At 38.8% G+C, this 22,360-nt stretch overlaps 1 protein-coding gene across 5 annotated transcripts in view; it reads left to right on the top strand.

Moving 5' to 3' along the window:
* The window catches only part of tshz1 (teashirt zinc finger homeobox 1), a 195,146-nt gene that overhangs the window by 91,808 nt on the left and 80,978 nt on the right, over window positions 1-22,360 (top strand). The window contains exons 3-4 of one of the 5 annotated variants that reach the window (XR_004634327.1): window positions 18,115-18,203; window positions 22,064-22,276. The exons of 2 other annotated variants lie outside the window; for them this stretch is intronic. The gene's annotated coding sequence lies outside the window, so the exon portion shown is untranslated. Of the gene's footprint in view, window positions 1-16,396; window positions 16,724-18,114; window positions 18,204-22,063; window positions 22,277-22,360 lie in introns of those variants that run through there. 2 more of the 5 variants (XR_004634326.1, XR_004634328.1) reach the window with 2 other exon arrangements.

Below are 22,360 nucleotides of genomic sequence, written 5' to 3'. Positions count from 1 at the left end.
CCTTTTTGAGCAGTCGCCCGTGAACTTGCTGAACCAGAAAGCGTGTGATGGAGAACACTTAGACCCTCTCATCCATTTCACATTTGTTCCAATCAATTATTGAAGTCGACAGCCAATTACAAATGAGAGGATTTGAGTGCCCGGCTTTCGTTTCCTCCAAAGGCTTGCATTAAATGTCTCTTGGTGGTGAATAATTGGTGCGATTAATTTACTGTTGGGCGCGAGAGGTGTTTTCATCTGTCCGTCTGCAACGACCCTCCCTTATATGATTTAAAGTATTAAGATCAGTGAGGGGGGCTGGGCTCATCAGCCGGCTAGAACAGGTTGAGATGAAGTTTTAATTGTGTTTTGATCCATGCGATTACATATAGCATTCTAGTTTTTAATCTGCAATTACCTCCTTCTTTGTAGCCCTAATTGGGACGGTTGAGTAGCATTGCATGCAAATGAGGATAGTTGAAAAGGAGTCTAGTGCAAATATATGCATCTATCATTTAATGTATTTTTTTTCTCCTTTTTTCTTTTTGCAATTGATTAGACTAACAATTTTTAAAATGACTGCCAGATTGACGGGGAAGTAATTTATCTGAACTGACTGACAGACCCGAACACACCAACAGTCCATGGTGATGCTCCAACTCTGGATAATTTCCAGTTTACTGCTTCTAAAGAACACCTACAACTGATGAAGGCTTGAAACGGGCCATGTTAAAACAGTATATATTTTGTGGATGGGGATCTTTCCCTAAAAGTAAGACTCTTAACATCTATTTATAAGCTCACTGCTATCGATTCTGCAAGTAAGCAAAGTGATGCAATTGTAATTGTTAAGTCAGCTCTTAAGAAAACCTGCAGTGTTCTTGCCATCTTAACTAAATTGGAAATCAAAAGAGCAAACAGGAAAAGGACAGGGACTTGGTTGGGAGCCTCTCCCAGCATCAAGGGAAGCACAGGTGCACGAGGTCAGCACCTGTTTTCTCGGCAGACTCCCTTAAGGGTAAATGCGTGTATGATGGAATAGAGTGGCAACGATGGGACGGCTGCTGTAGGCTCGAGGCACTCAATCACTCTCACCATCCCACAATAGCGCTCTGTATCACCCACTCCAAACAGACTCCAGTAGCCATAAGTCCACCTGGTATATAGTTTCAGGATGAAGACAAACTTGTGTACTTATGACTTTTTAATAACTCAGTATTTCAGTTTTATTTTGTGCAGCATGAATTCAAATATTTAACTCATAGATAAATTGAGTTAACCCATAAAGCTACTGAAGATGCAATATATTGTTCTTGGCCGTTACTTAAAAAAAACAACTTCCCATGGTTTGGTAGAAGGACCAAGACATAGAACACAGTGTTTTCTCTGAATTATAAAAGTTACTTTGTTAGCAGAAACTTGCCCACTTTAACTTTGTCTTTCACATTTTATTATCCTTAATTTAGACAAAAGAGCATCTTTACAGCACCCCATTTAGAGTAAAAAAATGATTTTAGCCAAGATAAAATATGTTGTTTTGTCTTACAAATAGTAACTACAACTCACATCTAATTCAACTTGATCCACATTTTTATTCCCAATCTCTGTTTTTAGAAATCTTCTACACCCCTGAATCTACTTTGTGCTGCTATATAAACACAAACATTACACTGCTGCGTTTACCTTTACTGACTTTATTGTGAGCGAACAACGTGTTTGGCCTGTAGTTTCCTCAGGGTCACCAGGTTTACTTGGTAAAATTGTGTAACCAAACTCCTGCACTCTATCAACATTATTTGCAATATTCCAGCACTAATATGTTGCCAATAAATGTATTTTTGGCTGTAGAACAGTGTGCAGGACCATTCCAGGTGGACTGATTCCCCTCCTACGCACCTGTATTATAAAATAGATGTGTGAAGTATTTTTCTAAAACTTTAAGTACCAACAAAAGAAAGTTGGGGTGGCCAATTAGGAGGGGCCCAAGACACCCCTGGCCATCCCTGCAGACATTCCCCTGCCTCTGTTCCCTCTTAGTGAAAGCATAAATCAATTCCATATTAAGACAGAAGCTGGGAGCCATTTCTGTCCAAACACAACCAGTTTTCAAAAGTCAAGTCTATTATTCCTTGTTTTGAATAGAAGCTTATCCGCAACTGCTTTAGCTGATAAAAGTGTCAACATAAATGCAAAACTATGGACCTTGAAAAATAATGTGTAGGAATATATAGTAGTTTTTGAATTCAGAGACAGATAAAGAGTGGTACACAAATATCCCTGTGTGATTCAGTCCCTTAGGTTGAAAGAGTGTGTTTTGTGCAAAATATGCGGAGCTTTGCTTCCAGATGTGACACCATATGTCTTCATTTGAAGGAGGGTTGACTCTCTGTTGCTTTCTGATCATGCTCATTCGAAATTGTGATCTCCATTTGTGCACAAAGATGTTCAGCTAAATCGCACATCTGTGTGGTAAGATCTATTGTGTGACCCCTCCACATCTCCACCCTCTACTATCAAAGGAAGAATGCACACACACTCTGTATCCTCCCCTCACCTTGTTTTATTCACATTCCTGAATCTAGCTCGCTAGCATTCAATCATTTTGATTAAAAGACCGATTTGGCTCCAAAACTGTGCAGGAGTTTGGAGCACTAGCAGCCAATGACATTTGAGGATTCATATATTTTCATAAACTTTTAACAATGTCAGTGGGACATGTCTTCAATCTTAGCCTCACCACAGTAAAGGCACTCAATCTTTGTTATGTTCTTGACAGAACATTTGAATATGAGTAGAGGATTATTAATGTGAGAGTTCACAGTGAAGCATCATGGGGAGATTCACAAAGAGACGGTTATAATAGGTAGCTTTCAAAGACCTTTTTGCTTCATGTTAACCACACTGATGGGCTTTGTTTTTGTCTTTAACTCTTATAATGACAACATCATTAATGAATTGTTAATTTTTATTTCCATTCATAACAAATAGAACATTAAGGATGAGCATTGATAGATAATGATTAAAAGAACAAAGTTAATAGAAAAAGTCTCATACAAAACCATTCACACAATATTAGCAGAGGTTTTTTTAGGGGGTTTTGGGTTGTTTTTTTGGAGGGTGGGAGGGCAGTACATGAATACAATGGGTAGGTAGCAATGCAACAATACAATGTTAAAAGCTAGTCTAATGCCTCCAAAATTCTGTCAGCACTACTGGGATCTAAAAATGTAACCTTCTTCAAAAATTGCAAAGTTCTGAATAAGAAATTATATCAACATTTAGGAGCTTGTTCAGAAACTTTTAATGGCAACTTTTATGTTAACTGAATAGACTCACCAGCTAGGGAAAATGGTGAAAGCTGTAGAAATATACATTAACTTAAAATCTATTTAAATGTTAACATTTTATTTCAAGAATTATTCCAAAATGTGATGATACTTTTTTACTTTTTTTTGACTGTTGAATTTGAAAAGTTTTCTGCAAGTAGTGGTGATTGATTCGGAAATACTTGAATCAATAAAAAAGTAAAATGTATCAATAGCCAGTGTTGGCCAGTGCTTCTGCTTTTTTTCGCTCTTTTTTAAAAACCCGTTATGTATTGATTGCCATCGGGACATAAAGAACATTTTAACCAGTATAACCAAAAGTGTATCTAATTACCAAACCCAGCTTTAAGCTTAAAACCTTAAATCTTTGAAATGGGACCTTAACAGTAAATGAAGTAGCTTGAGGAAACTTATGTTGGCAGTACTTAAATGGTTGCAGTTAGAATTGCAGAGTGTCAAATACAAACTATATCAACTTTAAGGTAAATCTGAGGATGGAATGGTAGTATAGTATTGGTAGTATAGAGTGAGGCTCATTCTTAAAGGACTTCTCTCAGCGATTAAACTACTCTACTTGGGGCTAAAAGTAGAAATTGATAACAGCAAGTTATCTTTAGCGATGAGAAATCACTGGATTTGGATTACTTTATATTGTGTCTAATGAAATAAAGTTGGTGTCGCTGCAGGACTGGCAGAGGTTACATTTCTCTGTGGTTAAAAGTTAATTTATTGATCGTAGTTGTGCCATTTATGTCTAGTTTATGAGAGAGTCCATGTAACTCAAAATAAAGGCATCAATAGCTGTGGTTTAAAACAGCACAGCAGTACACAGAAGTTAATCATTTGCACAGCTGTAGTCTCTATTCCCTCAAGCACAGCTCGCTCAGCTGTTGTGTTCTACTTTTTTTCTTATCATTGCATTCAGCAACTTTCGGCTTTCTCCCTCATCTGTTTGTTTCCTCCCGGACAGTCACATGTTCCTACCTCTCCTCCTCCTCCTCCTCCTCCTCCTCCTCCTCCTGCATCATATCTCTCTCCTCCCCTCTCTCTTTCTTCCCGTGTATCACAGCTTACTTGTCATAAGAATGAATTGAATTTGTCCCCTTCAGTGCAAACAACAATAGACAGAGTGGGGACCTTCAGGAAAACAAACCGCCCCTCCCTTGTCCCTGCAGGGGATTGGATGTACTGTATCTGTGTGTGCGTGTGTGTGCGTGTGCGGGTGTGTGTGTGTGTGTGTGTGTATATGTAGTACTGATGAGGCTGAGGGTTCAGATGAGGAAGAGGTCTATGCCAGGGAGGGAGCCAGGGTCATTTATTAACATGTCACCCTCACAGTGTCTGTTGAACCAGCGAGAGATGCAGACAAATGATGTTAATAATAATAAGTCACCCTGCGGTGAGACTGGGAGGTCTGCAGTAATGTCCGTGCCGGGCACCTGATGCTTCTTATTACAATATAAAGGTGATACATTAAGGTCTGCAGTATTGTATGTATTTATGCAAAGTCTTTCAAATGCCAGATTCAGATCGGATGTGCTTTAGATAGATGCTTTATTCACCCGTTTTTCCTTTAATGTATATATCCCACTCTGTGCATAAAGGTATGAGGGTCGGTAGATGAATTCACAGGGCCACAGAAAGTCCTCTTTGTTTTATATTTGTGTCAAAACCTCAAATGAAAGGTAAAATAGAAGACTAGATGACGAAGGCCTAAAATGTCAATGATCCATGTCTGGAAACTCCATCATCTTCTGAGGACTCAAATGCAAAGTGTGACACGTTTACATTCAAGGACAATTATATGTGCTTGTGTACTTTCTGTTCAACCACCAACCTTGTTGAAAATGTCAGTAGATGATCATTTGAGAAAGAACACCTAACACATTTAAACAAAATACAGTATAAGCCCTGCTTTGCTCTTTAGATGTTGTAATAAAATGTAATGTGACTTTTGTTTCCATGAAACCCCGGCATTGACCTTAACTCTGCTCCTCTAAAGTACAACTTTGCTCTGGACTTGCAACTCCTGCAGGCTTGTCCTGTTGGTATTTTGCTTTATAACTATTTACAGCACATCTTCATAAAAAGACTGTAATTTATGGCATTATGGATTACTAGGCTGTAAAAAAATCAAAATCTACAGGACTATAAAACCCTTCACACATAAAGAGTATGACATACTCACAGCTGATACATTTGTGTGTGACGCCTGAGAAATCTTAACAGTATAAGAAACCAGTTTAGTACCGGAGTCGCACGATAAGGACACACATTAAAAGACAGGTACAAGATAAACCACTATCAGATATTCTGAATAGTCTAAAATTATAATATGACCTTTTTTAATCTCTGCTGACCATAAGAGAAACCAAGGGTGAATACAATAAAGTGATAAACGACAGAGGTAAAAATAGGTGAATCTCTGTAAGGTACAAGCTTGATTGAATTAATAAAATGGAAAGACATGTGAGCAGGTTTCATTCACAGCTTGTATCATTCACTGGAGTCAGTGGTTTTCATGCAGCATTCATAACCATGTCATACAATAGCATTTTGTAAAGGGGGCAAGCTCACACCTAATTTTCACATAATGGCTCCATTGACAACACAGTAATTCAACCTTAGAACATGACCAGTGGAGGTCTGCTGCAGCCTTTCAGAGCACCAGAATATTCCTTTTATAACCACATTTAATTAATTGCAGAGGAAGGGAAGACACAAAGACAAAATGGCTCCGCTTTAATTGGCTTGAGCGAACATTTTCATTACAGAGAGGGTATATCTCTCTCAGACACTTTCAAAGACCAAACTCTGTGCTTTCAGGAATTATTGTGCTTTATGGGGAGTCTGGGTGATTTGTGCCCGTTTTATGCATGAAATAAATGTGAGGAGAACAAGTGGAGGAATACAATATCTGTCCCTGCAAAGGTTTGCAGTAAGGTAACTTAGGACTGTCCTTTTTGCTGTTATACTGCATACAGTTGAGAATTTATAAGAGTGGGGTTTTTCTAGGAGTACTAAATCTACTATCACTGTTTATTGGTGTGACTGTTTTTTGCATCCTTCTGAATACTGTAAAAAACATAAAAAATCAATTTAATTCACAAGGAAAGCTATTACACTTTAGTGCTGTTTCATTTGTTTATAAACATAATGCACCTGTGTCAGCTGCCATCAATTTGTGACATTATAGGCAGGCTGGATATTAAGGTTATGTGGTAAATGTGCTGTTTTGTCTCCCTGCATTTGCTCTAAGCTTTATCAGATATCCGTTTAATTTATGAGGTAAAGGAGCCGGGTGAATCTGCATTTCCTGGGGCCTCCTGAGTGAATTTAGCATTCCATTAGCTGCTACATTTTACACCTGTCATTCAGATTTACCTGTGGTTATGAGAAAAATATGCCACACTCCTATTGTAAGCCTCATCCCAGAGCAATAAACTGTGTGTTCATGCAGATTCGAAGCCGTTCAGTGGTGATTATGATAAGTGCGGTAATCTCCTTATCTCATCACGGTCTCTTTGGTTACTGAAATGTGCTGTGAAATGCATCAATACCCACAGAAATTAAGCAAAACTGCATCTAATGCCACAGTCCTTCTCCCCTCATGTTTCCATTCCAGTATTATGCTGATGGTATGGAACTACACCAGCTACATCAATCACAAAGTTGCTAAAAGTGCAGTTAGCAGTGAGGTTATTTTATCGCAGATGCAGAAGAAAAATGTGTACGGCTTGTTTCACACTTGTTTTACCAGCTGGCTGCCTCGGAGTTGTATACAGCCTCAATAATGACAAATATTTGCTCAGTTAAAGGTTTTTTGTTGTAGGGGGTTCGTCAGATTTGCATTGCCTGATGAATGAAATCTGCCCGGCAACAGACAATGATCAACATCAATGTTTTATTGCATTTCAGTCACAATCTTCATATTTAATAGCCTGTCAGTCAATACTCATTACACGCTGAAGAAATGGACAAACAAAAGCTGATGATACATTCTCTTGTTTGCTGGTAAGGCACTCTGTAACCTGCATGACCCTGCAATAAATCCCACCTTTCCTTCAATATATGACCAGATATCTGTTCCATCATCTGTGCAAGGACACCGGCTACAATAGCAGCAGAGTGGCAAATGCAATAAATATTATTTAAGGACTCAACATGTCACCTGTAAATACCCATAAATGCCATTACCTCACTTCATAGCATGTAGTCATAAACAAGTGATGAATAGAGACTTCCAACAGGTTTCTAAGAGCCCATTGATTTTGGATTTGTGTGTTTGTGTGTTTGTGTGTGTGTGTGTGTTTGTGTTTGTGTTTGTGTGTGTGTGTCAGTGTCAAGCACTTACAGCAACTTGCTGACAGTACAGCAAACACTCCCACAAAAAGCTATTAGCACCTTGTTAATGCTTTCAGCGCCTTTTCAAGTAAGCCAAGGTCACATATCCTCCTCAGATCCGTCACGTGTCACAAACAGTCTAAGATTATATAAACGAAAAAACATCCTGAGATGGAAGAAGAAAAAAAACAGAAAAGTTTTGCGGTTAATTATGCCGCATAATTCAATTTTGATTAATAATTAATGTCTCCTTTCCTAACTAAATATCTATAATTAATCAACAAGTCATAGCGAGAGAGCAGGCTAATTGGTTTGAAAACACAAACCTGAATACTTAATTCATAGAGGAGGTTGACATCGCTAATTGCGGGAGTAATCAAAGCTCCACCCTCTGGGATTTGACGAAGAGATTGGTAAATGGGGGTTAGCGTGATCCTTCATAGCATTATCCTGACAGCTCCATTTACATCCAGATGAATATCACAGATGACAAAAACAGTAAATGGCAAAAGCCCCGCTGCATTAGGCTGTCTGAATGATAAACTCTACTGATGGAGTCACTCGAGGAGTTTCACTTAAGACAAGCCTGTAACTGTTCTACTCAAAGCAGCATGCAGTCAGTGTAAGGTCTCTGTTAACCCATGAATATCTGTGTGTTCCTGCCACAGAGACAGTTTGAAGGACATTGAGAGGTACATGTTAGATCATTTTTATGTTGTCAACAAATCTCATATAGTGTACAGGTAGCACCTAATGGATTGAGGAGTTGCCACTAACAACCATTGCTTTTGCAGCCCAAGCATAATAGAGCCGTTGCCTTTTAAGGGATTGATACCAGGGTTCTGTCTTGTGTAAGTGCTGATAAACATCCTTTTAACTAAAAGAATATATACTTTTTTTCACACACATTTTCATGTTTAAATGCATTTTGGAAATCATTTTATTTGTAAATTAGGGGCATAACAAAGCTGACATTTCACAGATACATATGCCTCTGTTATATAATGTCCATCCATCTAGTAAGAGTGACTCTTTCTGCGTTTGCCATCTAACATTTTATTTCACCTTTGACTTGATCTACAGACTCTATACACATCTCACTGAAGTGCTGTCTAGACAGGATTGAATATTTGGTTGCAAAGTATGGAGTAGCTCTCAATAATGCAATTTTCAACAACTCTGGAAGGCCTCATGTCTTCAACGCTAGTTTGGAATTATGGTTTCGGTTTATAGAAAAAAGTTGGTCATGGGTTTTGAAATTTCTGGTCAATGGCAAGCCCACCTGGACTGAAAATATTAAACAGGCAAGCTCAGAGATGGCAATGTAGTTTGATGTTTAGATTTCTCATCAGTTTCCCTTGCACTCAAGTTAACACATTTAGCCCCACAAATTTAAGCACATAAGGTCCCTTAAAACTGTGCTCATACTTTATTGTCACTAAGAGGGTAAAAACACATCTACATTTATTACATTAAGTACATGTTTCTACAGCAATGTACTGTACAAAAATTGCCTTTAAATTTAAGTCTCCTTCCACATTTGGTAAATTTGAATCAAATGTGTTTTGTACCTATGAATGACTGAAATTAGATCCCATAGACCTCAAAAGTGCACACATGGTGTGTCTTCACCAGACTTCTAATTGTAATAATTGTTTAAAGAACAACAGAAACAAATAGCATTTCTGCCTTTTTGAAAATATGATCTCATATTTGAAGCTCACACTTTCTAAATGTCCTCTTTAGAGCAGCTTAACCACATGTTTAGTCTGTTTGTATATCTCTGTGAGAAGTATCTGTGAACTCATGACTTCTGTTGGTGGCTAATTTGTAGTTAAAAGTGTCTCCCAAATTTCTGAAATCAGAGTGTAATACTTTATTAATGCATTGTCGTCACACTTTAAAACCTTCTAAACTTCACATATAACCTCCAATAGGGACCAATCAGAGTTTGAAGTGAGCTGCAAACAGGAAGTCACAGTTCCACAAACCTGAACTGTGAGTGTAAGTGTGATCTCAGCTTCATGTGAAAGTTTCAATCAACTATGCATCACAAGCTTGGAGAGAAGTGTGCAAAAGTTTGCCGTTGGTCTTGGGGATTAACAAGACTGCTTGTTATCTAAATTTGTATTTATCAAAAAGAACAGCTTCTTTGAATGCACATGCACACAGAATAAAAAAGCAAATACCCACCACTCTAGATAATAATGGCTAACACTTGTTTATCCATTTTATTACAGGCAGTGTTGTCCTTGACTTGGCATTTCTTTCACATTTTCTTTTTCTTGTGTCAATTTCTACTTTAATTGGACTCTGTTTTTGTCACCAAACAAGATTTATCACCAGCACATGGATGAGAGTGAACTTGGATGAAATTAGAATACTCTCTGTCCATGACATGGGCACATCCTTGGAGGGGCTGCAACCTTGTAGGTTGTTTCTGGCTAAAGGGGAAGTGCTGTGTGTGTGTGTGTGTGTGTGTGTGTGTGTGTGTGTGTGTGTGTGTGTGTGTGTGTGTGTGAGTGAGAGTGTGTGTGTGTGTGTGTGTGTGTGTGTGTGTGTGTGTGTGTGGTGTGTGTGTGTGTGTGTGTGTGTGTGTGTGTGAGTGAGAGTGTGTAGTGAGGACATATAGAAAGTATAGAGGTGTAGTGAGTAAAAACTTAAAAGGAAGACAGTGTGAGTGAGGCAGTGAGGGAGTTTTCTCTGCGGGTGGAGTTTTGGGGCCATCTCGCTGAAGCGTCTCCTCTGGCCTGGATTCATTGTTCTGATGTTTTTTCCGCATGCTAGTGTCACCTTCAGGTCCAGTGAGTCTTTGTCAATGCAGTGCAATTGTACCTTCATGTGCTCACCTTAAATATTCAAAAGTTGTTGATTTAAATTCACTTTTTATACTAGGTATGTTTTCTCCTCCAACAACAACAACAAAAAGTGATATATGGAATTCCTTTTAAAACGTGAACAAGGGAGGTTCTGAAGTGAAACATTTCTGAATCGTTCAGATGGAAATTTATACTCTGTCTGATCAACTAGTCTAATTGTAGAAAGCACTAAGAAAACAGTCAAAATGTATGGGTAACCATGGGATCACAGAGTCAACGAATTAACAATGTCAGCTTGGTTTGCGACATAGGACTGTGACTCCAGGACTGCACTAACTAAAATATTAATAATAAGTTAAGCTGATAACTGATAATTACTGAACTGATAATCCTTTTTAAATTTCCAACCGTTGTATTTATCATTAATATTGGGATTTGCTTCAAAATGAGATGTCAGTCGACCTTTAAAAAAACAAGATTAAAGTCCAGAGACCTCCCTCTTTCACCTCCTGTTACCTTTCCTTAATCTGAACAGTCTCTAGTGCTCAAAAGCAATATTTAAAAAAAACACCATTCCCATCTCCAATCATCTCCATAGGAGTCGTAAAGCTTTCCTTCATGTTGTCATTCATTTGTGGGTTTGAGTACAGTCTGGTGCACCACACGGGGGTTAAGGGGCTAATTTCGGTAATTGATTGTAAGTGTTGTATGACAGCTCCCCCGATGCTAGTGAACATGTGTGACGTGGGCACTTAGCAACCGCTGATTGATCTGCCTGATCGATAGCTCGTTTGGTGCACATGGAGGTTACCTTAGAGAGGGTTCACGTCCAGTACTAATGGTAAACCCTGGGTGTGTGTGTCTATGTGTGTAGATTTCCTCGTAGATTGATTATTCTCCATGGTTAATATTGTAGCAGCTTTTTTTTTTTCTTTATGTCTTGTTGCTAGGAAGTTCAATGAAGGCCCTTCATGAAAGCAAAATGAAACAGGTAAAAGGCAATTTTCAAGTTAAAAGTGGTTATATTAATGCAACCCAACCCTCCCTCAAAAACCCACCCACTTTCTGCCATCTTGTTTACAACCTCTAACCTTCCATCAGAGCTGCAACATGGCCGGAGAGGGCCATTAATCTCATCCCTTACTCCTTTTCTCCTTTCACACTTTACCTATTTGACCATTTCCCATCACCGCCAGCTTCAGCAGCGTCTGATTACAAACAAAAAAATCTGCCTCCGTCACAGCTGAGGCTCTGAGTTGGCAGGCCTTGGCGATGGGCATCGTTCGAATGTGTCCACTCTGATATTTCCCCTCTATCTACTCTGACCTGATAATGTGAACCCTCTAATGAAGCTATTGTGAGCCTGTCCGAAGCCATTGTCTTCCAGGGGGAACTTTCTTTTCTCTCTCTGACACGCGTTCCCTTCAGTGATAAGCACACCTGTAATGGCCACATTTGCTGTCTTCCGTCTCCGTCCCCTCTCTGTTGTTTTTCTCAGCCTTATCACTGTTCTCACTTTTGGTCAGTTTTCTTCTATCTACATCAACAGTGACTATTTATTTTCCCTCTATCAGCCAAATTTTCTTCAGTAATAGATGGGGTATACAAAATGAGATATTCGCTGCTGATACTGTTTCCACAATTCCACAAAACGATAATCTGACAGTCAGAAAAAGGTTGTGGAAATAAACCCAGCCTCTCCACCAAACATTTGTAATGTTCACAGGGACTGTGGGTTTCAAATAAGTGCCAGATTCCAATGTTGAAATTACCAATTTCCAACAGTTATCTTGCAGCTTCACAGCAGTGAAAGAAACACTGGCATGTTTGCATTGCTATTAAGAAATACTTGCCTTTAATGTTAGCCAGATAAACATATCTTGGTGTTTTTTGTTTTTTTTATCTCACAAACTACCTGAAGTTAACAAGCCAGTTAAAACTTGAATGTTTATATACAAGCTGTCTTAAGAGTGAACAATTTTCTATTACTTTATTTGTAGATGACATCAGGAAGAACCTGCAGAAGTCTTATTATATTTTTGGGGGCATTTTCGCCTTTTTTTGTACGGCTTATAAAGCTAAAGAGAGACAGAAAACGTGGGGAGTAGAGAGTGGGGGAAGACATGCAGCAAATGGTCCGTGCCGGGAGTAGAACCAGTGACCTCTGCGACAAGGACTATAGCCTCTATATATGGGGCAGCCCCAAACCACCGGAATTCTTAGCTGCTCTATCAGACATGAGAAACTAACTTTGTTAACTTTGCACAATAGAGTCCTGCCATATGAGGACTGACTATTGACACAGACTCACTGACAGCACAGAGGACAAAGATATTCTTCAGTGGAGGACCAAGAATATCATAACTGTTGGCATCATAACTGGCATTTTATTGTTCGTGGCCTGGGGATAAAAGACATGCTCTTGAACATTGTTCTAGTGGCTAGCTATCATTAATAAGAGCTCCAGCTGATCATAAAGGACCAACTTCATTAGCCAAAAAAAAAAGGAAAACAAAGAAAGAAAATACTTGCCCTATTGATCTTTACAAACATATTTGCTGATGCAGCTAGTCTGTGATGATTAAAAAACAGCCGTTAAATTAGTAAGCTAACTAGCATAGTTAGCACTAGAGGAGCAACATGTTACCCAGCACTGTATCCCAAATAGGTGACTGGCAGTTGCATTTTTTCCCTATCTCTCCATTATTATCTAATATGTAAAATCTAAATAGTAGCTGCTGTCTAATGTCTTTAATCCAACTATGCATGCTGTTGTCATAGGCAGCATAGGCAGCAGCACACAATGAGTCGCCACTGCAGTGATGGCAGCTACACAAGATCGATCAACTGGATCATTCTATATATTTAATCAGCTAAATGTAATGATCATTTTAGCATCTTTAATGAGTGAACATTTGGCATGTCAATCAAAAAACATACATTCAGATTGCAGAGTTATTCTTTCTGTAAGTGACTTGCATCAGCCTCTGCAGCTGCATACTCTTGGTTATAGTTTTGTAACTGTTTTGCATTGATTTACAGTAAAAGAGGCTAACTTATCAAGCACATCATGCCCCTTGATCATGAAGCAGAATAGCTACTTTGTTCAGTGTTGATGGTAATTGTATGCACATGAAGCTGGAAGTCTCAACAAAACTGGTGTGTGGAGCTGTGTTGGCAGTGCCTACATTTGTGTTCTAACTCTGGTGAAAATACCTCTCTTACACGAGAACTGCACTGTAACAACTGTGTTAATGAGCATAGGGGGTATAACACCAATGGATCCTTATAGAAAATGCTATTTGATTTAGCTTTCTATGAAGAAACCAGGCATCCATCTCACGTGCGTCAGTGTCTGTGATGCAGTTATTGCATATTTTTCTTTGTTAGCATTGTGCTCTGAACTTGAGGAAATAAAACATATGTGAAACTGATTTACATTCATGTCTAACGCACCTGTCACAGGCTGAACTGTGTTCTCACACTGTGTTATAACGTCATATTCCACTACATTCTCCCTGACAAAGGAAGACGTGTTTTTTTTTTTATTTTACCGTGAAAAAATAACACAGGAGCTTGGATGAATGTGTGACTGCCTTCTTTCATTTTTCATTTCCTTATGTAAACATTGTTGTGTTAGAGGAATATCACTTTTCTCTGAGTACATTTTTCTTTCATGCCAAGATTTCCTGAAACTCATAGCAGGAGTGACACACTCGCAGAGCGCTCGCAGACAGTGAGAGCCGAGCAGAGAAGACACCTTTGATGAAACGAGCTAAAGAGCCTTTGATGTTGTGCGAGTTTATGAGGCTGATTCCAGCTGCTTTGTGCTCTTCAGGGCCGTCCACCTACCACCTCTCCCACCAAATTAGAAATGGCACCTGTACACCTCTCTCATTCTGAAACAATCAGCACTTCCTGTTTTCTTCTTGTTTGTCTATCACATAACATATTTGTTTCATTATGTACAGCTCTGTGAGGAGGCTGTGGAACAGTGAGTGGTGGCAAAGAGAGAGGCACAGTGTTGTTGTGTGTTGGAAAGAAGAAAAAACGCCATTGGAAAATTCTAAATATCCTTTTTAATAATTTAACCAATTATTTTTTGTTGATTATGTGCCTTTTTTTAAACAGAAAAGGTAGCAGAGTGTCTCTGTACCTAGATAGACTTTGGAATTGTAAACACTGGCCTAGTTTTGTCGTTATCAGTTATTTGCAGTGATGAAGTGAGTAATCACACAGAGTATACTTTTACTGGGTTTTACTGCACTTCTATTTTTAAGTACAGTACAGTATAATAAGTGAAGTGTACTGTACTTGAATGTGATCGTTCAGATGGGGGGAAAACATTGCACCAGAAAACATCAGAGCTGTGAATTATGACGATTTATACTCCATACTACAAGTGAAAACTGTTTAAATCTTTACAATCACCGTCTTAACTTGATGTTACTTGATGACACCACCCAAAGAAAAGTTTGCTAAATCAACGCATCTCCCATTAACGGGTAACATGTTCTCATACTGAAGCAATAGATAGTTTGGTGTGATAAAAGCACCCAAACACAAATGAAGTGAAAATTGGGGTTTGGATTAAAATAAGTACACTAGTGACTTAACTGAGTTAACTTTGATGTTACTTGTGATTGAAACGATAGGATTTATTGATATAATTATAGATAGCAATACACCTGTTTTGATGCTGAAACATTTTGATACCCTTATTACTCAATTTTTGTGGTGCAAAACTAAAAAAATTACTAGATATGTGTCTTGTTATTGACAAGTTTTGACACTTTTATTTATTGTAGCTCCCACAAAATTGGAAACCCATATGGTTTGGTCTCTCTTCAATGCCTTCTCCTGAATCTATGGTTAAAATGCATTTGACTGAACAAATTTCTACAGACTAAAACCTCCTTATAGCTTCCAAGTCCTGGATGGACTCAGAAGCTGCACTGGGAATATACTAGTAGGAATACTGGTAACAGCATTTGCTCGATAGGCGCTTTGCCTGATGTCAGAAACTTTGCATCACTAGGAGATGGCTACTACGTTGGACTGAAATGATGAAATAAACATAGATTGGATTAAATGGTAATGTTAAATACTTTCAAGAGCTTTTTTTGTCCCAAAGCCTGCCAGTAGCCTACTTTCAATATTGACCAATCATGCTAAATTAGCAAAAAATAACCATTATTGATGCTCATCTCTATTATATAACCCAGTTTGCCAGCCTAAGTAACTCTATGCATGATACTTAAAAGATGTAAACACTGACTTATGATTTCACACAGAAGTCAAACTCTGGTTTCCTTATTGACTGTTCCCTCGTGTCCTTACCATGTATTGCTCATCCCTCTCACAACCCACAACCCTGAATGCTCCTTAAGATCCATTACTTAACCTCTACCTTTTCTCTGCTAATTCTAACAGAGTCACAACAGGCTGCCACCTATTGCATGACTTTAACAAAGGTCATAGCAAGCTACCGCTCTGATAACCTATACAAACAATGGGAAATTGTAAATCATACAATAGAAAAACCTCTATCATTTAAAATCACATGTCTGTCATGGTATGAATACACGCAGGAACTGAACACGAGGGAAACACAAATAAATGTAAAGGAGAGTGAGCAATAACCCTAGATTGGGTAAAGTAAGGCACTTACTTTTGAAGTTGCTGATTTGTACTGGTCAGTGTAAATGTATTCGATTTCTCCTTTCACCTATTTTTAGCCATAACATTCAATAATGTATGCTTCCAGCCAAGTATGACAGGTTTACTTATTGTTCCATTTAAAGCACTGATAGTATTTATGAATCTGTATGTGCTAATACAAGTATTTTGGTGTTGCCTGGTCTCTATCATTGTTTACTACCATGTCCCTGCACAGCAGTACAACACAGCCTTTTCTATATTTTTCAGGTGTGCGTGTTTATGATGAAGTTACTACAGAAGCCTTCTACTATCAGGAAACAGCTGCCTAGCTCTAATCTTTTTATGAGCGATATGCTGTTTTTAATGAAAGCCCTCGCAGCTCTCCACAATCAGCTGGCCATATCACAGCTTATATTTCATCCTGCTATTGTGATGTCATCAAGGGGCGCAGCCATAATACATAATTCCCTGTGTTATGACAAACTGTGGCCTCGGGCCAGAGAGGTATATGAACGCTTTTGGGCCTATGTCAAGTCCATGGCATTTGTGCTTGAATAATTGCTGTGGGCTTGTTGGTGGATCACATGAAATAAGAGCTGGCATGGAACCACAAATAGGTCAGGGCTATTTGAATAAAAATGGAAGAAGTCAAATGAATGTCTCTACAGCAGTACACATGCCTGTTTTATACTCAACTATCTTTGTTGTCCTTTCCTCTACATTAAGACACTAAACTCAGTCTCAAAAACATTACATTCAAGTAGTTTTATTAATTACTCTTGTGCTAAGTAATATGTTTTAACAGCCGTCTTCATACTTTGAATTCAAATCAAACATGTCACAACCTGTTTACATTTCTGTTTTCTTTTTTTAGCATTTCAAAATCCAGAAGATAAAGGACTTATATAATTATATATTTTAGGTAGATAACACTTTATAAATAAATAAAAATTAGGTATACACAACTGGTATTCAGAGGAGTAAATGAACTGTCCAGCACAGTTTGGGACATGATGATCTAAAAGGCATAAAGACGTATGGACAGATGGTGGCTCCAGAGACTCAGGGTCCTTGTTTCTGTTTGCAGCAAGCCTTCTCCAACCTCCACTTTCTCTCAGCCCCAAAAATCTTTATCTGCTACATGATGCATGAAAGCACACTGTCTTCTCATACAAGTTTACGTGACCCATGACCCCATCTGCACAGATGCAATATGACCGAGCTGCCACCATCCATTTTGGCCTGTGGAGGAGATTCAATGAATTTTTATTATGCTGCATGTGTATGTCACTCGCTTTGGCTCTGTCTTTTGATCTTCATCGCCAACAGTGTGTCTGGAAATCACATCACTGTGATTGCACAGGGTGCAACCAGAATGAAGATGTTGAGCCCTGTATGAAGAGATGTTCAGTTTCATGTTTTGTCTCTAACTCAGTATTATTTATCTGAAGTATCTGCACGGAAAATCTCACATATTGAGTTTGTTTGTTTGTTTTTTTGTTTTTTTGTTTTGTTTTAAATTCCAACTGGATTGTGGCGGCAGATTTCTAACCAAGCTTCCTGGCAATCCAGAGTGTAGCTGGACGTTGAAATGTCTTTCTTTTATAAATTTTGGCTATCTTAGTTAACAATCTGGCATTGTAACATGTAAAAAGCTTGCATGTGTTCAGATTTGTTCTTTCCAACAATTTTGGTCGATTTCACTCCAATTTGGACACTGCAATTTGGACACTGCAATTTTGTCCCACTGGATTTTATTTTTCTGTCATCATGGGAAGTTCCACTTTCGATTTTATTCGTTTTTGACCCACACATTTTTGCACCACTTTATCCCCTGCACCTACATGCAGCTTGCTAACACCAAAGAGAAATTGCATGAGACTGTGCTGGCGTCATGTCTTATAGGATATGTGGATGGACTATCTGTCTGAGAGATGCTTGCATGTCTGTCTTTCTTACTCAGTGTCTTTTTTTGTTTCCCTCAGGAGCCTCTCAAATTGTCACTGCCAGGTAACAACTATCTTGTTCCCCAGAGGGAGCCCAAATATCCAGGGAATCAGGCGTCATTTAGCCTGTAAGAGCCTTTTTCTTTCCCTGACAATCTGTATTGCCTTTATTTCCCTTCTCCTCTTCTTCTTTTCTCTATCCACTCTGCCTTCTAACACTACAAATATTCAGTCTTTGATTTCTCCTTAGGTGGTCTCGTCCATCCTTTCTCATACCTCCTCACCTCCGTGCACATCTTATTGATCAGTTTTGAATCTTTTTTAGTGTTGTTACTTTTTCCTGCAATTAAACTTGTGCGACTGTGTTTCCTCCAGTGTAATTATAAGTCAACCAATGATAAGTATGTGTATTGTTCACTAAAAAAAAAAGGATATTTCAACTATAAAACAAAAAAAAAAGCTCTTAATGAACTGGCATAAATTTAAATAAGTAAGATAAAGTAGGACATAAACTCAAGATAAGCACCACATATTTTTGTGTGAAATAACATGTGTAAAGGTTTGTGTGTGTATTTTTTCAGGGAGTTAATAAATAGACAACTAGTCATTGAAATTAAGTCATCAGTAACCACAGAGTGAAATCCATTTGTCCAAAGATCAAACACCAACATGTCATATCCCTATACAGCTTGATTTTATTTAACTATAATGGTCATGCAATTCATTCATACATGCCCCACACGTATGTGTGTTTTAGTGTCAGTGTGTGTGTGAGTGTGAAAGAGAGAGAGGAAGAGAGAGAAGCAACAGCTGTCAGGGTGTGATGACTCAATTTCTAGACAAGCCTGGCACTGAGCAGCCATTTGGAAAGTGAAGGAGATACTGGCTGATGAGGAACTGCCACTGCCTATTAATTCAAGCAGAGAGAGAGAGAGAGAGAGAGAGAGAGAGAGAGAGAGAGAGAGAGAGAGAGAGAGAGAGAGAGAGAGAGAGAGAGAGAGAGAGAGAGAGAGAGAGAGAGAGAGAGAGAGAGAGAGAGAGAGAGAGAGAGAGAGAGAGAGAGAGAGAGAGGTGTGTTTGTGTGAGAGCTCTGTTCTGCTGCATTCATATGTGCACAATATATTCAAAAGTACTTCAAATACTAGAAATAGTAACTGTGCCCAAGAAAGAGAAAGTGTTTGATCTTCTTGATCTTCTTATAATTGTTTACTTGCAATCTTGTGTTGGCCTTTCAGTGTACATTGACTATAATGTCTTCTACTTCTCACATTGTCAACTTCACAGTTTTTAAATTGAAATTTAACTGATGTCAGACTTGCAAAGGCGATAAACATTTGGACCTTTTTCACAAACTTCCCGTAGGTAATCTCAGGGCCCATCTGTAATCATTGTCTATCATCATCTGCTAATGTGAGGTGATATCTGCCTTTGAGAGCAGATGCCCCCTTTTCAGTATTTCTGGTGTAACCTGTGGTTAAAGTGAAATGATTTCCGGTCAAGACTTCCTTTTCCATGCTGTATGCCTGCAACATAAATGCTGTCCTTTCTTGGTCCAATACATCCCCTAGTATAGCGCCTGTTCATCCGTTTCAAGTAGGTCCCAGTTAAATCAGTAAACACTCTGACTCTTGGCTCTGGCTTACTTATATTTACTTACAATTTAAAGGTGTTAAGTTTGCTGAAATAACATCATTATGGAAAAGAAAGCATTGCCAGGTACGGTCTCAAGTGGAGAAGAAAACAACGTTTTATGATAGCGTGTTGAACAGAGGTAGGATCATTTCTCGTGCATTCCAGGTAGTCTGGAAATCTAAACTTGGATGTCCTTTGCATCACAGAGTTGCCTTGACTGTTTGTTGCACTTGCATGAAGATATCTGTTTAAAGAGATAAATAAATTGTTGTCCGATTACAGCAGATGGGAAGTGGAATGTCAACGGCAGTTTGCGTCCCACCTGCTTTCGCTCTCCACATGGGCTGTTTCTCCTTCATACACCAAAGCCTGCTGAGAGTTGATTGGTCATTACTTCTTGGACTATATATGTCCTACAAACATAAATAAGAAGACTTCCAATGCAGGAAATGCAGACCTCCGTATACAAATTCTACATTTTTTATGAAGAACATGCAAATAGATATTAACATGTAGGCCTATGTAGAACTGACCAAAGTAGTTCTCCTGTATGCGGTCTGCGGTGCTTGTTCGTTCTTGATTCGTTCATTGCTGTTTGGCCAATCGGAACTGAACAAATTAAAAACCTCAATTCCCTTGCAAATGAGTAATTCTTGCCCTAAACCCGGCACAGGTACAGACAATCACATTTCCTTATGTGAAGCTGGTTTGATATTTCATTGACAATTCAACGTTAAACAAACAAACCAACAAAAATAAATAAATACATTTTAAGTCAGGACCAAAGAAAGTGGACGCTAGTTCCCTTTACATACAAATAGAAAGTGGCTGGTCAGACACATCTCCTTTCTTTCATGATAAACTGGATCCATTGGATGTTAGAGTAACTGCCTTTTCAGTTAGCCAATTACACATTTTGGGTGTAGTGTCTACATTTTGGTCTGTCACTACTCTTAATACCACTTAGAAACCAAAGATGACTGAAGAGGCCTTAGACAACGCCACATCAGAGAATTTGTCTCAAGGTGCCGGACTTAAAAATAATAAAGTAAATACATTTAAACAGGACAAGATAAATAGAAGCTATGACGGAGAACTTTGAATCAAATGAAATCATTGTGTACATTTACATACAGTTTATGAGTGCTCTGTATGTGGCAGACTCCAGAGATATCTGATTCAAGGTCGTTCAGTGGACATAATAGTGTCCTCTATTGCTTATCTTCACTCAATCCTGTATCACAACTGACAGAGAGAAAATAGCCACAGTCCATGTACAGTTACAACACACTCACATGCACGCACACACTTCCTAATCTATTCCCTATGAGATATAGATAACCCCAGAAACCACAGGTAACACACAAACAAATCACAAGAAGTTCACTTTATCAGCAGCCAAAGGAGAACTGGCAACCTGTCTCCCCGCTATTGTTAATCGTTCTTTCTCTCTCTCTATCCCGCCTCCATCTGTCTTCCCTCCTTTTCTTCCTCCCTCTCTCTCTCTCTCTCTCTCTCTCTCTCTCTCTCTCTCTCACTCTTTTCCTTGAAGCCCGCAATTTAATAACCTCAAGTGCTGTCAGAGGAGGCATTGAAAAATGGCTTCTATAAAACATAACGGCCTTAATCAGAGTGCGCTGAGGATTCTCCCCACTGCTGCTGATTTCACTCCCTCCCTCCTTCCACCATCCCTCCCCCAATCCCCGCCTCTAATGAATTAATGTTGAAATATGCAGGGGCTCAGTAGTCATTAGATGTGCGCCATGAGACGTGATTTAAGATGGCTGCCTTTATGTGTCTGCCAGGCAAGATGGAGCGGGATGGGCCTGGCTGGACACTGATTGTCTTGGTTGACTGAGTCAGAAGTGCTTTAAGATCACTCTTTTGTTAGGGCGAGAGGTTACCACACAGGTATTTTTAACAGAGATTTGTTATGTGTTTTGGTTTTGTGTCTCTTAAGCTTTAGCAATTCTGTCCCTGGGGTTATAATGCCATGCGTCAAATTGTGAAAATGGTCAGCTGATAAGGTCAAGAGATTCGTGCCCTTTATCCTCTGGCTCAGTTTGGCTAGCCGTAGACATAGGTTGCGTTCTGTGATCATAAACATCCCCGCAAAACCTTTAAAGTAGGCCCTGACTGCTTGGACATGTATTGTAATAGCCGAATTGATGCAAGTTGGAAAAGACACAAACTTTTTGTTTTTTTGGCAAAACTGTGTGGGCTGAAGTCTGTGACAATGCTCTGTTGTACCAACAGCCAAATGTTATTCAAAGACAGACAGTTTATATCTGCCAGATTCTGAAAGTTGAATGTTGAATGAAAGTCTGAAAACTAATCAAATATATCTCTCTTTTAGCTCAATTTTTGGTCTCCACCATCTCCTGAAGGAAACATTTCGCTCCTCAGCTTTGAATTGCTTCACTCAGATTTGCCAGCGGTTTTATTCTGTGATTGAGGGTTGGGCAGTTGATGTAAAGTCACTTTTTGAGCTTTTTCACTGAAAACTGCAAACTCATACTGTAAGGTTCATACAGGTGAACAACAAGCTTAGTTACCAAAACTGTGTATAGCAAAGGGAAGCTACATATTAAAATCTGAAGTTTGTGTAAGGTGTCCATATGCTACCTCTTTTGCATTTCTTTTCATCATTTAC

This window comes from Notolabrus celidotus, chromosome 16 (genome assembly GCF_009762535.1).
Source record: "Notolabrus celidotus isolate fNotCel1 chromosome 16, fNotCel1.pri, whole genome shotgun sequence".
Lineage (NCBI taxonomy): Eukaryota > Metazoa > Chordata > Actinopteri > Labriformes > Labridae > Notolabrus > Notolabrus celidotus.
The sequence above is the reverse complement of the archived record's forward strand: the minus strand, read 5'-3'. Positions and strand labels throughout refer to the sequence as shown.